Raw genomic sequence first — 12239 nt, forward strand, 5'->3', positions numbered from 1 at the left:
GTTTATTTTTGTTTTTACTATATTTTCATTACTTTAGGAGGTGGGTCAAAGAAGGTATTGCTGTGCTTTATGTTAAAGACTATTCTATGTTTTCCTCTAAGAGTTTTATAGTGTTTGGCCTTACATTTAGGTCTTTGATTCATTTTGAGTTTATTTTTGTGTGTGGTGTTAGGGAATGTTTTCAGTTCAGTTCAGTCCCTCAGTCATGTCCGACTCTTTGCGACCCCATGAATTGCAGCACACCAGGCCTCCCTGTCCATCACCAACTTCCGGAGTCCACCCAAACCCTTGTCCATTGAATCAGTGATGCAATCCAACCATTTCATCCTCTGTCGTCCCCTTCTCCTCCTGCCCTCAACCTTTCCCAGCATCAGGGTCTTTTCCAATGAGTCAGCTCTTCACATCAGGTGGCCAAAGTATGGGAGTTTCAGCTTCAACATCAGTCCTTCCAATGAACACCCAGGACTGATCTCCTTTACGATGGACTGGCTGGATCTCCTTGCAGTCCAAGGGACTCTCAAGAGTCTTCTCCTACACCACAGTTCAAAAGCATCGATTCTTCGATGCTACGCCTTCTTCACAGTCCAACTCTCACATCCATACATGACCACTGGAAAAACCACAGCCTTGACTAGACAGACCTTTGTTGACAAAGTAATGTCTCTGCTTTTTAATATACTGTCTAGGAATGTTTTAATTTCATTCTTTTACACATAACTGTCAAGTTTTCCCAGCACCACTTATTGAAGAAACTATCTTTTCTCCTTTGTGTATTCTTTCCTCCTTTGTCATATATTAATTGACCACAGATGCATGGGTTTAATTCTGAGCTTTCTGTCCTGCTCTATTGATCTACATTTCTGTCTTTGCACCAGTACCATATTGTTTTGATAACTGTATCTTTATAGTATAGACTGAAATTGGGGAGCCTGATTCCTCCAGTTTCATTTTTCTTTCCCAGGATTGCTTTGGCTATTTGGAGTCACGTATGTTTCCTGTTTATTTAACCTATATGCAGAGTACATCATGAGAAACGCTGGACTGGAAGAAACACAAGCTGGAATCAAGATTGCCGGGAGAAATATCAATAACCTCAGATATGCAGATGACACCACCCTTATGGCAGAAAGTGAGGAGGAACTAAAAACCCTCTTGATGAAAGTGAAAGTGGAGAGTGAAAAAGTTGGCTTAAAGCTCAACATTCAGAAAACCGAAGATCATGGCATCTGGTCCCACCACTTCATGGGAAATAGATGGGGAAACAGTGGAAACAGTGTCAGACTTTATTTTTCTGGGCTCCAAAATCACTGCAGATGGTGACTGCAGCCATAAAATTAAAAGACGCTTACTCCTTGGAAGGAAAGTTATGACCAACCTAGATAGCATATTGAAAAGCAGAGACATTACTTTGCCAACAAAGGTCTGTCTAGTCAAGGCTATGGTTTTTCCTGTGGTCATGTATGCATGTGAGAGTTGGACTGTGAAGAAGGCTGAGCACCGAAGAATTGATGCTTTTGAACTGTGGTGTTGGAGAAGACTCTTGAGAGTCCCTTGGACTGCAAGGAGATCCAACCAGTCCATTCTAAAGGAGATCAGCCCTGGGATTTCTTTGGAAGGAATGATGCTAAAGCTGAAACTCTAGTACTTTGGCCACCTCATGCGAAGAGTTGACTCATTGGAAAGGACTCTGATGCTGGGAGGGATTGGGGGCAAGAGGAGAAGGGGACGACAGAGGATGAGATGGCTGGATGGCATCACTGACTCGATGGACGTGAGTCTGAGTGAACTCCAGGAGTTGGTGATGGACAGGGAGGCCTGGTGTGCTGCAATTCATGGGGTCGCAAAGAGTCGGACACGACTGAGTGACTGATCTGATCTGATCTGATGTTTCCATATAAATTTAAAATTTTTGTTCTAGTTCTGTGAAAATGTCATTGGTAATTTGATAGAGATTGCATATATAATGAACCCACAGCTAACATCATTCTCAACAGTGAAAAGCTGAAAACATTCCCTCTAAGATCAGGAACACAGACATGAGGATGGTGAGGATGTCCACTCTCACCAATATTATCCAGCATAGTTTAGGAAGTCCTGGCCATGGCAGTCAGAGAAGAAGAAATAAATGGAATCTAAATTGGAAAAGAAGATATTAAACTGTCACTGTTTAGAGATAAAATGACACTATACATAGAAAATTCTAAAGATCCTACCAGAAAACTGCTAGAGCTCACAGTGAATTTGGTAAAGTTGCAGAATACAAAAATGATAGATAGAGATCTCTTGCATTCCTATACACTAACAATGAAAGGTCAGAAAGAGAAATTAAGGAAACACCTTGTTGATCATCACATCAAAAAGAATAAAATACCTAGGAATGAACCTACCTAAGGAGACAAAAGACCTGTACTCTGAAAATTGTAAGACACTGACGAAAGAAATAGAAGATGACACAAATAGGTGGAGAAACACACCATGTTCTTGGATTGGAAGAATCAGTATCGTCAACATGGCTAACGTGTGATATTCAGCAATAATTTGGAAACCCACACCTCAAAGGGTGATAGGGCTCAAAGAGATAGTGTGGGTAAAATGACTGGCACAGACAGGACCTAGCAGGTAAGAGGCATTCCATAAAGGTAGCAGCTACTTCTGTATTATTCTTTGAACATGGCATTTACTCTCAGACCTGGTACCCCAGACCTGGTTAGGTACAGATGAAGGTTAGAATTGATGGCAGATACCACAAGACATTTTCTTTCATATTCTGAGAAAGGAGTGGCAATAACTCTTAACAAAAGGCTCACCCACCCCTACAGGATCCCACTGTCCAAGCTGTACATGAGGCCCGGATGGGACACTAGAGTAACTCCAGCCTCTTTCCCTTAGACTCTGATCTTGAACTCTGACCCTCCTGCTGTTGGTATCAAGACCCACAGAGAGGGAGACAGAGGGGAATGAGGAGTGCAAAGCCTTTCCCAGATGGGAACCAGGGTAGATAGATTTTGACATCTGATGGAGAAGCTGAAAACTCAGAGTAAGCACCCACTGAAAAGCTGTTTTACTTTGAGATGCAGCATGGGTGGGGCTGATGACGCACTCTGAAGATAACAGCCCTGGGTTCTACAGAAGCTCAGCCACTCACTGGCTGCATGGTCTGGGGCAAATCTCTACCTTTCTGACCTGTGCTTCCTCTTAGGTGCTACCCTGGACCTGGCCTGATGGGGCTGCTACTGTAGGAAGTACAGAGTGAGTCCTTCTGGGCAATGGTGCCCCTGAAGGCTTGGATATTGGGGTCCTTGATCCTCTGTTCCAACTTTTGCTAGAAGGAAATAGGAGACAACCACAGCATACAGTGCTTGGAGGTGGCAATGCTGTTGTGATCCAGGAATGGTCCAGCAGGTGCCACATCACAGGGCAGAATTGGCAGTGACCCTACATTAGTAGGGCCAGGACGCCATTGCTCCTCAGAAGCAAGAAGTAGACATGGAAGGCCAACAGCTTCTGACACAGAAGCACAAAGATGGAGGTTCAAGATCACATACTTTTCCCACCATGGCTAATCCATCATCATGTATGGAGTGCCACAGTCTGAAGCTCCAGGGTTTCAGGGTGCACTGCAGACCTCCTGGAGGATGGGAGACTGTAGACACTTAACCCCTCTCAGGCAGTCTGTGCTTACCTGGCCATGGCCACATCCCTACATGCACCCATATTTTCTACTTACCTACTGCAATTTGTATGAGCTGTCCATATTTATAATTTTAATTATATTTGCCTTATGTTATTTTTATTGCAAATATTCCCATAGCCTTCATTCTGTCTTTTAATTTGCTGATGATTTTATGGAAACTTTCTTTTTAATATGGTAAAATCTATCACTTATTCATGTTATGATTTCTTTCTTTAAGTTCACAATATTCATCTTCACTTGGAAGTCTAAAATATATTCACTTATATACTATCTGTAATTTTTTGTTTTGAAATAATTTCAAGCTCAGAAAAGTTGCACGAATAACTTAAAAGAACTCTTATGTACCTTCTACCAAGATTCATCCATTTTTAACATTTTGCCACATTTGCTTCTTTGCTTTGTGTCTTGCATGTTCCCAACTTGCTGCTCTCTGTCTGTCTGCCTCTTATGTATGCATGAGTGTAATTATTTATTTTTAAATGTCCCAGTAATGTCCTTTACAGCATTTTCCTCCTTGAGTACAATATCACATCTTGCATTTAGTTATCAAGATAACTAAAGATCTTGATAAAGATCAAAGATCACATCTTGCATTTAGTCATCCTATGTCTTTGGTTTCATTTAATCTGGATCGATTTCTCAGTCTGACATTTTATTTTTTCAAAAATACAAGCTAGTTATTTTACAAAATATCCCTCAATTTGAGTTTATCTAATGTTTCCTCATGAGTAGATTCAAGCTATGTCCTTCTCATAGTATCACATCTAGAGACAAACAGTGTCCATTGACCTTCATTGATGAACTTAATTTTGATTATCTAGTCATAGTATTGTATGATTTTCCTACTGTGTAATGTAAAATGTTCCTTTTGCAGTAACAATCTGTGAAGATATTATGAGACGAAGCAAATACCACCTTCATCAAACTTTCCCCCTAGATTTAGCATCCACAGATGACTCTTGCTCTAATCCGTCTTTACCACGTGGTTGCAAAATGCTGATTGTCTAACTTCAACACTCCCTGTACACTCACTTGTGGATAGAAGAATCCTTTTTTCTCCCATTCATTTATCATGTATCTTTTTTTTATGTCTTCATAGATATCTTATTTAATAAAAAGGATATTTCAACATGCTATTTATTCTGATAGCTTGGTTTTAAAACTTTTATCTGCTTTGTTAATTTTTATTATGGCTGATTTTATTAATGTTATTAATTATTTAAAAAGCTTTATTCTTACAGAATTTGCAGAGCTATTACTATAATTTCAAAATATTTTATAGTCATTTTCCATTTTATTCATTTGAATTTATTTCATTTATTTCATTTGAATTTAATTTATTTGAATTATCTATTGATGTAAAATTACCGCCTCAAGCACAACAATTTATCCTTTTTTATAATCCTGTGGGTTAATGGGACAGTTCTTCTGCCACTACCTCTTTGACTGTCTCATGTGGCTTCATTTAACTGAAAGAACAATCCTGGATGGCCTCACTCTTGTCTGGATCACCAGCAGGGTCTTTGCCACCACCAGTTCTAGCCTGGACTTCTTTACATGGTGACTTGAGGGTTCCATGAGGATAAGAATAGAAGCTTCACGGCCCCTTAAGGTCTTGCTTGAAAGTCACATGTCACTGTTACCATATGTTATTTGTTAGAGCAAGACACCAGACCAGCTCAGATTCAGGAGGCAAGGAAATAGACTGTTTCTCTTAAAGGGAGGACTTGCGAAATATTTGTAGACATCTTTAATTCACTGTAATCTGAATTGGAACTCTCAGAGATAAAGAGAACCCAACCAGTTATTAACAACTCTCTTTTATAGATGAGGAAACTGTGGTACAAAGAGGTGCATGGGTATTGCACAAAATGATGCTACTTTTTAAATGGGCCATAGACTTGCACCACCTGGGCAGTTGTTAAAATTGCATATTCTCAGATCCCACCCCAGATCTACAAATTAACATGGAGATACTATCTGAATAATAGAGATATTATAGTGATAGATACCATTAGTATTATTCTATAGTAAAGCACATTCTATACCTTAGAGAGGTCCCAGGAGTATGTTTTAATAAAGTCTCCAGATGATGCTTATACACCCTTGAGTTGGAAAAATAATGTCTTTTAGAACCAATGGATTTGAAGTGAATCACACCCTATTTGTGTCCTAGTTTTATCACATGCTAGCTGAGTGACCTTGAGTAGATCACTTAGCCTTTTAGAATTTCAGTTTTTATCATCAGAAAAAAGTGCGAATAATATCTGCTTTGCCTACTCCAACAGCCTGTTATGAATATAAAAAGAAGAAGTTGCATGGAAAAACAGGCAGTAAAATAATGATGAATATGGTAATAGTGTTCAAGATCACAGACTTTATTAGTGATAGAATCAAGGCTTCAACAGCTGGGTTCCTGGTCTTTAACCTCTTCAGGGACAAACAGTAATTGGGCCAGGAGTTTTTCAGCCTTTTCCAGATCTTCAACACTATGGCAAACTGCAATCCTGATTATAAATAACAGGCAAACAGTGGAGTGTGATGTGCTTTCAATGAAACAAAGAGCCCCCTCTCTCTCCTTTCTCCTTCCTCTATTTCCTAAACAGGCTCACATAAGGCCCTAGCAGCAGGGCATGGCCATCTTCCTTCCTTTTCATGGGAAAGAATTATTGAGTGGGAAGTGTTCAGGATGAGTGAGTGTTACCGGGGAGTGGGAGGTGGAGTGACAGTCCTGGCCTAGATTGTGTTTTTCAAGTTTGATGCATGTCAATGGAATGGCATCTACAGGCTGCTGAAGCTTTTGGAGAGTCAGAATTTGAGAGCTGGTGGGTGAAAAATTGCGATCTCTCCCTGATTATTCACCTCCTCCAACCTATATTTTTAATTCACCCACTCTCAATTCTAATCTTCCCTCCAAGCAGTTTTCTAAAATTCAAGAAACCAAATGCTGTTTTATCAGTTCCGTCTTCCTCAAACTCAATCTAATGTAGAAAGTGGGTACTAAAGTAAAATCCACTTATCCTACTTAACCATAAACCCAATTTTCCAACCAAGTTGATAGAAAAAAAAAGGAGATACATCTGAGTATTAAAAAAGTATTTCAGCCTATAAAAAGAAGCAGCACAGACTTTGTAGGTTGAAAGGCCAGCTCCATCCATTATTGACCTTGAATATTTCCTCCGTTTATTTCCTCTTCTGTGAAATGAGAATAATGGGTATAATACATAGGTATTAGGAGGGCTGCGTGAGTTAATACCTGTAAAGGGCTAGAATAGTGCCTGGCACATGCAACTACACAGATCATTATGAATTTTGCTGTACCAAACTAGATTATCACAGTAACTGCCTATCTGGTCTCCTACCCTTAATCTATCCTTGCATCTAATCCAACCTTGCATCATCAAGTCCCTGTTATCCCACCATAAAAAAAACTTTTTTGCCTATTATACCATCTCCATCTTGTTTCTTCCTGGAACATATTCCTCTGCCATCTCATTTTGTCTAAATGTCTAGTTGTATGTTTATGTAAATGGTAGGTTGGTTACCTTTCTCCACCTTGAAGAAGCAGCCCTCTGTAGGGAATGTCTTATGTGTTCCAGCAGTACACTCACCTCTTGTCACCCAAGGTCTAGGCAGCAGCTGGTCCCAGGGTAGGTTCTGACCTGTTTGTGGACTTAGTTCCACAGGCCATGGGATTGTAGTTTTCTTGCTTCTGATGTCTGCTCCCTGGTGGGTGAGACTGGTCTAGAGACTTGTGCATGCTTCCAGGCAGGAAGGGCTGGTGCCTGCCCACTGGTGGGTAGAGCTGGGTCCTGGCCCTCTGGTGGGCAGGGCCTTGTCTAGGGATATATCTAGAAGTGGCTGGGGACTTAGAATGCATTTAGGTAGCCTGTCTGCTGATGGGTTGGGCTGCATTCCCGCTTTGCTGGTTGTTTGGCCTGAGGCATTCTAGCACTGGAGCTTATAGGCTGTAGGACCAGCTCTTGATGCTAATGACCCAATCAAGATGTCATCCTCCAAGGAGAGTTCACACAGACAAATACTCCCAGTATCTCTCTGTCACCAGTGTTTGTGTCCACAAAGTGAGCCACGGCTACGCACACCCCACCTCGTCAGGAGACCCTCCAAACTAGCAAGTGCGGCTCAGCCTCTTAAGAAGTTCACTGTTTTTGCCCTGGGTTCCAGTGTCCAAGAGACCTTCCAGGAGTGTGCATGCCTCCAACAGCAGAGTCTCTGTTTACCCCAGTCCTGGGGAGTTCCTGCAGGCAAACCCTGCTGGCCTTCTAAGTCAAGTGCTCTGGAGGCTCCTCCTCCTGATGCCAGACCCAGGCTGGGAAGCCTTACTTAGGGCTCAGAACCCTCACTCCTGTTGGAGAACTTCTGCAATATAATTATTCTTCAGTTTGTGAGTTGCCCAACCCAGGCGGGTGTAGGATTTGATTATATTGTGAGTGTACCCCTCCTGCCATTTCCTGTGGCATCCTCTTTGGATACAGAAAATCTTTTTTACTGATGGTTGTTCAGCAGTTAGTTATGATTTTGGTGTGCTCATAAGAGGAGGTGAGCCCAAGGTCCTTCTACTCCACCATCTTGTCTCAAAATCTCCCTGTTGCACAAACTCTAAACTTGGCTTTTTTAAGATACTTCTCAACAGTTGTCTCCAACTCTATCTGGTTTCTTACCTACAGCACTCCAGACATTTTGCTGTGGGAGGCTGACCTCTACATTGTAAGATATTTTGCAGCAACCCTGTCCTTTACCCACTTGATGCCAGTAGCAACCCTTCATCTGTGACAATCAAAAATGTCCATGGGGGATAAAAATCTCTCCTAGTCGAGACCCTTTTTCTCCTGCTGTGCTTTCCTTACCATTTCTCAAATGTGCCTAGACCAATATCTGTTTTCCATGGCAGCTGCAGCACTTTATATTTCCACCAGCATTACACAGGGGTTCCAGTGTCTTCACAACCTCACCAGTGCTGCTATATTTTGGATTTTTTTTTGTTAATTTAGGTATTCTAATAGTGTGAATTAGTATCTAATTGTGATTTTGACTTGCATTTCCCTAGTGATTAGTGATGTTGAGCATCTTTTCTTGTGCTTATTTTCATTTGTATTTCTTTGGAGAAATATCTATTCAAGTACTTTCCCCAATTTTAATGGATTATTTTTGTTTTGTTAAACTCTCAGAATTCTTTATATATTTTGGATATTAATCCCTTATCAGATATATGATCTGCAAATAATTTGTCCCATCCTGTGGTTTGCTTTTTCACTCCATTGATAGTGTCCTTCAGTGCACTAAGTTCAAAGTATATTAACTTTCAATTTAAAAATTACATGTCTTGAAGTCTTGGAAAGAGGCATCCCAGAACAAATATAAACCTGCAGTATGTAATTTAGCATGATAGACTTAAAATGTGTATTTGTTTTGCTGCTGTAACAAAATACCATAATCTTAGTGGCTTAACAGAATGAAAATTTATTCTCTTACGATTCTATAGGTCAGAATTGTGAAATGGATCCTCAGTTCAGCCAGTTCAGTCACTCAGTCATGTCTGACTCTTTGCAACCCCAGGGACTGCAGCACACCAGGCCTCCCTGTCCATCACAAACTCCTGAAGTTAACCCAAACTCATGTCCATTGAGTTGGTGATACCATCCAACTATCTCATCCTCTTTCATCCCTTTCTCCTCCTGCCTTCAATCTTTCCCAGCATCAGGGTCTTTTCAAATGAGTCAGTTCTTCGCATCAGGTGACTCAAATATGGGAGCTTCACCATCAGTCTTTCCAATGAATATTCAGAACTGATTTCCTTTTAGATAGACTGGTTGGATCTCCTTGCAGTCCAAGGGACTCTCTGTCTTCAAGGCTGCATTCCTTCTGAAGAGTCTAGGGAAAAATATATTTGCTTGCCTTTCCTAGCTCCCCAGAGGCCGACCACATTACTTGACTCATGGCTGCCTTCTACCAGTTTCAAAGCCAACAACATTGCATTTCTCTCTGACCATTCTTTCATAACCACAACTTCCTCTGAATCTTATCTCAGTCAGGAAAGGCTCTTTTAAAGATTCATTTGGTTAGGTCAGGCCCACTCAGATAATCCAAGATAATCTGCCCATCCCCAAATCCTTAAACTTAATCTTCCAAGTTCCTTTGCCATGTAAGGTAACATAGTAACAGGTTCCAGAGATTAAAGCTTTGGGGAGACCATTATTCAGCCTTTCAAAAAGAGTAAAAAAATGTGAAACTTAAGTAAACATGGATTCATATTGTTATATGACTTTCTGAAAATACTTTTTCCTCCTCATCCTAGCCAAGCACCAGGATAACACTTCATCCTCTGGACTTCAGGATGCTAACTGAATTTCTATAGACTTTTATGACCATCTGCTTTAATGATCAAGATATTTCATGAGTTCACACTATTTCTTATGGTTTAGAATAACTGATAACAGAAACATATGGGGTGAAATCTTTCAAAGGTTTGTCATTACTTTAGCAAAGGGAATTGGAAAAATCTAGCAATCTTGAAATGCTGCCTCCATATTAAGTATTACATTAATATGTATACTATATGTATATTAGTATATTATACATATATATGTATATTATTAAGTATACATATTAGTAGTGATAATTAATCACATACTTATGTGAGTACACAATAAGTGTTCAGCCAAAAGTGGGCAATAGGATTCTCTCTTAAGAATTAATGCCCGGGGGGGAGGAGCCAAGATGGCGGAGGAGTAGGACGGGGAGAACACTTTCTCCCCCACAAATTCATCAAAAGAGCATTTAAACGTCGAGTAAATTCCACAAAACAACTTCTGAATGCCGGCAGAGGACATCAGGCACCCAGAAAAGCAACCCAACTCTTCGAAAGGAGGTAGGAAAAAATATTAAAAACAAAAAAAAAAGAGACAAAAGAGGGAGGGACGGAGTTCCGTCCCGGGAAGGGAATCTTAAAAAGAGAGAAGTTTCCAAACATCAGGAAACCTTCTCACTGCCGAATCTGTGCCGAGCTTTGGAAGCACAGAGGGCAACATAACAGGGAGAAAAAATAAATAAACAATTTAAAACTCGCAGATTGCGAGCCCTACGGTAACTCCCCCAGCAGAGAAGCAGCGCAGACGCCTGCATCCGCCATTAGCAAACCGGGGCTGGGCAGGGAGGCGCGGCGTGGGCTGCATCGCTGAGAGTAAGAATCTGGCCTGAATACCCTGAGCGCTATCTGAGCGAAATAATTTGGGCTAGCAAACCAGACTGTGGGATACCTACCACGCGAAAAGCCAGCCCTAACCTAAGACCGCCAGGCCCGCGCACGGAACAAAGGACTGAACAGAGATAGCGGCTGCAGACCTTCCCCCTCCGGTGACAGGCAGCCAGAGCCGGAAGGGGGCAATCGCAGCCCCAGAGAGACATTATCTATAAAATTGTAAGCAGGCTTCTTTGCTAACTAAAACTTCTTGGGGGTCTGGACGGTCAACATCTGCCTGAGAAGGTGCGCCGGTTTTACATCCAGATAACTGAGTGGCGGGGAGGCGATAAGTCGCAGCATTGGCGCTCGCCTGGGAAGAGCAAATTGGCGCTCGGACCTGGGAAGAGCACAAAACGCAGGCCCAACTGAGTCTGCGCCTCTGAGGACTACCCGAGTGCCTGAACCTGAGCGGCTTGGACCTGGGAGGTGCATGCAGCCCAGGGCCAGCCTCGGATTGTTCCCGGCGGAACAACCTAGAGTCCGAGCAGTGTGGACAGGGAGGCTACACGCGCCGTGAGCGGGGGCAGACCCAGGGTGGCTGAGGCACTGCGAGCCCACGCCAGTGTTATTTGTTTGCAGCATCCCTCCCTCCCTCCCCACAGCGCGACTGAACAAGTAAGCCTAAAAAAAAAAAAAAAAAAAAAGTGTCCTCCACCGTGCCCTTTGAGTCAGGGCGGAAACCAGATACTGAAGAGACTAGCAAACAGAAGAAGATATAACAGAGGGAAACGCCTTGGAAGCTACAGGCAATAGATCAAAACCCTGTGGTTACTACGGACTACATAGGAAGGGGCCTATAGATCTTGAGAAGTATAAATCTGACCAAGGAACTAGCCAAAAATGAACTGAACCCACAACACCCACAAAAAAAAAAAAAAAAAAAAAAGTCCTAGATATACTTTTATTATTTTTACGATCATTCTTTCTTTTTTTTTTAATTAAAAAAAAAATTTTTAAGTCCTCTATTGTTCCTTTAATTTTCACCTTTATATCCTATTACTTTGCAAAAAAAAAAAAAAGACCCTATTTTTTTCTTCTTCAACAAACTTCATATATATATATTTTATAACTTTTTGACCTTGTTTTTTTTTGTTTGTTTTTGTTTTTTTCTTCATTTCTTTAACATTGTATTTTTGAAATTCTAAACTCTACTCTAGATTTTTAATTTTTGCTTTTTGGTATATGTTATCAATTTTGTACCTATAGTTTTTTTTTATATAATTTCTGTGACTTTTTTTCTTTTTTCTTTTTTTTTCTTCTTCTCTGTTTCTTTCTCTTCTTCTT

Source organism: Bos taurus, chromosome 21 (genome assembly GCF_002263795.3).
Source record: "Bos taurus isolate L1 Dominette 01449 registration number 42190680 breed Hereford chromosome 21, ARS-UCD2.0, whole genome shotgun sequence".
Classification (NCBI taxonomy): domain Eukaryota; kingdom Metazoa; phylum Chordata; class Mammalia; order Artiodactyla; family Bovidae; genus Bos; species Bos taurus.